Below are 2,901 nucleotides of genomic sequence, written 5' to 3'. Positions count from 1 at the left end.
CGTTCTGCTGGTATAGTTCACTCAAAATCTCCACTTTCTGCCTCAGGGTTTTACATTCATCTTCCAGTCCAGCTTTGGCAGACTGCAGTGAACTGCAGTCCTTTTCTAATTGCTTTATTTCATCTGTAAAGGACAAAACAGTTCAGCTCTATGTGTGCGCACAAGGACTTCAGAACGTGGTTGAGAAGGCGGTGCCAACAGGGGTGAGAAGAACAAAGCAGAAAGCAAATTCCGTCTTTCCATTGATATTTTGTATCTTTCCAATGTGTGGTGGTTTCTTTTCAAGAAGCAACCTACCTTGCAGGTTACATTTTGTGCACATGGAGGCTCTTAGCTTAAATTTTAAGAGTTTTAGATCCTCTTCAACTACTGATATTGTAGTTCGTGTCTAAAAAGTGCAGAAGAGAGAAGTATTCTTAAAAGTGAGGCATAATAAGAATTCACAAGCGCTTATGTGACTCTATAAAAAGGATTATACCTGAGAGACGCCCATCATCTGCTTAATTCGATTTTTCATTTTCTCATTCCGGTCACCTAAAAAACAGAAGGCTTTAATTGCTTTTTCTACTCTATATTTTCTTGACTTCCCCCAAACTAAACAATTACCATGTTCAAATACTAAGTGAAAAAAACAAATTAACCAACAGAACTAATGAGACTAATTGACTTTTAAGAGAATTACAAATATAATTTAAAAAGTAAATTCCCAGTTTGTATAATAAAAATGTTATCCATGCTGTTTTTGAGCAAGAAGAAATATCTGAGATGAAGCTCTGTCTTCTCTCTCAGATCTCTGCTTGGGTAAGTGTCTTATTTTAGAAAGAGTCACTCCTCTGTTCTCCCCCAGAATTTGTTACCGGGTGTGGTTTAAAACACCCACTATGGGGCCGGCCCGCTGGCGCACTGGAGAGTGCGCTGCTTAGGAGTGTGGCGGCGCTCCCGCCTAGGGTTCGGATCCCATGTGGAGACCGGTTCCCGCTCACTGGCTGAGCGCAGTGCGGACGCAACACCAAGGGTTGCGATCCTGTTGCCGGTCACGAAAAAAGACAAAAAGGAAAAAAAATAAAAAAATAAAACACCCACTATGCAAGCAATAGCCAACTTGGGAGACTGTGTTTAGAAACATTTTCCTCACCAGTAAACACTGCTACCCTGTAGCCTCCACTCTCACAGCCTAAGTTAGTTTATAGCTCCAACCATCTCAGTACACTTAAAACTGGCTGTAAGCCTTAAAACCACACAGCTACAGAGACGAGTATTAAAATCATATGCCATCTCTATGAAGCTGAGAAACAAGTTTCTCCAATTGTATATGTTCAATACTTAGAGATATAAAACATGACCAGTACAGTTACAGTGCATGTTAACTAGTTCTCAATGGGATGGGGGAAAAAAAAAAACAACCATCAGTGTTCTTTGCATACCAATTGCTATGTCACACCCCAGGAAACCACCTCTGCCCAATGCAAACAGACATATATAGAAATCCAATGATATGTGTCTACCACTCTAAAGCTTAAGAGGAAATTCAGCCAGCTGAAAAGCAGCATCACTGTATTAAATAAAAGACAGAAAGGTAACAAGGGGTCCAACCTCCTGAGACTGATCTTACCTCCCACCTCTCCATTTGCTAATTCATCTGACTCATTTCCTCCTTTATTTTGACTCTCAGATTCAGACTCATACTCTAACTGATTCAACTGTGTAATGCAATTAGTCAAAGCCTAGAAAAGAAGCAAAAGGGGATCTGTAAGAGCCTCTCAATTTTAATTCAGCAAATTTCATGAGAATTCATGAGAATTAAGCATGTATTCATGAGAATGAACTTACATTAATATTATCATCTTTGTGAGTAAGAGCTACTTCTAAATCTTTCTGAGACTTCTTAAATGATTTGATTTGCTCACTGAGTTCAGCATGTGATTTACTCCAGTCTCTGATATCCTGCTGCAACTGAAAAGTCAAAACATGTCAATTCCTACAGGTTAGGGCTTTTGCACTGAAGACATGAGAACAATGTGAATGAGACTGGGAAGTAAGAAACTAAGCCCCTCCCTGACCTGTCACTATGGGTTAAGACCCTTGCTGAGGGAGAGGGGAGAGTGGTCTTAATGCTCAGAGCAATAGTGTGAACACAAGATCTGTCAAGGAAGTTGATCTAGTTCACTGCATCCTTCAGAAAACTGCAGCCGATTCAAATAACTCACTTCCAGTAGGAATGGAAGAGCATGTCCTATCGTCTCCCAAGTCCAGACTCCTGATCATGTAACCTTCCCTTGGCCAATGAAGCAAGGGGTAAAAAATACCTACTTCTTTGGTCTAAAAAGCCAATCTATTACACCTTTGAAGCTACTCAAGTTAGTAGTTGGTTAATGTTTGATAAGACAGAGACTAAACACTCCGATAGCTACAATAAATTGTACATAAGAACAGGAACTCTGGAACAGATAAGAATGTAGACATGCACTCAGTTCTGGAAGCACAGTTTAAACTTTGCATACCTAAGAACAGAATTCTGCATGCTCAATTCATTACCTTAAAAGCAGATCTGAGAAAAAATATTCATGAGGTAATGGTATTCAGTTATCTAGTTTACATGACCTAGGACATCCTTTTTTTTTTTTTTTTTTTTTCCNGGGCTTTTGCACTGAAGACATTAGAACAATGTGAATGAGACTGGGAAGTAAGAAACTAAGCCCCTCCCTGACCTGTCACTATCGGTTAAGACCCTTGCTGAGGGAGAGGGGAGAGTGGTCTTAACACTCAGAGCTATAGCATGAACACCAAATCTGTCAAGGAAGTTGATCCAGTTCACTGCATCCTTCAGAAAATTGTAGCCGATTCAAATAACTCACTTCCAGTAGGAATGGAAGAGCATGTCCTATCATCTCCCAAGTCCAG

The 2,901-nt window shown here is 40.1% G+C and overlaps 1 long non-coding RNA gene and 1 pseudogene across 1 annotated transcript; one reads left to right on the top strand and one right to left on the bottom strand.

The window, feature by feature from the left end:
• Nucleotides 1–234: 234 nt before the first annotated feature.
• On the bottom strand, nt 235–1,985 carry LOC103583027. Its single transcript, XR_549819.1, has 4 exons — nt 1,831–1,985; nt 1,613–1,724; nt 479–534; nt 235–388 (listed from the first exon to the last, which is right to left on the bottom strand). It is a non-coding gene; the product is annotated as an uncharacterized LOC103583027 (long non-coding RNA).
• A 579-nt stretch (nt 1,986–2,564) lies between these two features.
• Nucleotides 2,565–2,901, top strand: part of LOC103583028 — a 6,845-nt pseudogene continuing 6,508 nt past the window's right edge.

This window comes from Galeopterus variegatus, unplaced genomic scaffold (assembly GCF_000696425.1).
Source record: "Galeopterus variegatus unplaced genomic scaffold, G_variegatus-3.0.2 Scaffold19153, whole genome shotgun sequence".
NCBI lineage: Eukaryota > Metazoa > Chordata > Mammalia > Dermoptera > Cynocephalidae > Galeopterus > Galeopterus variegatus.
This window is presented reverse-complemented; position numbering and strand designations above follow the sequence as displayed.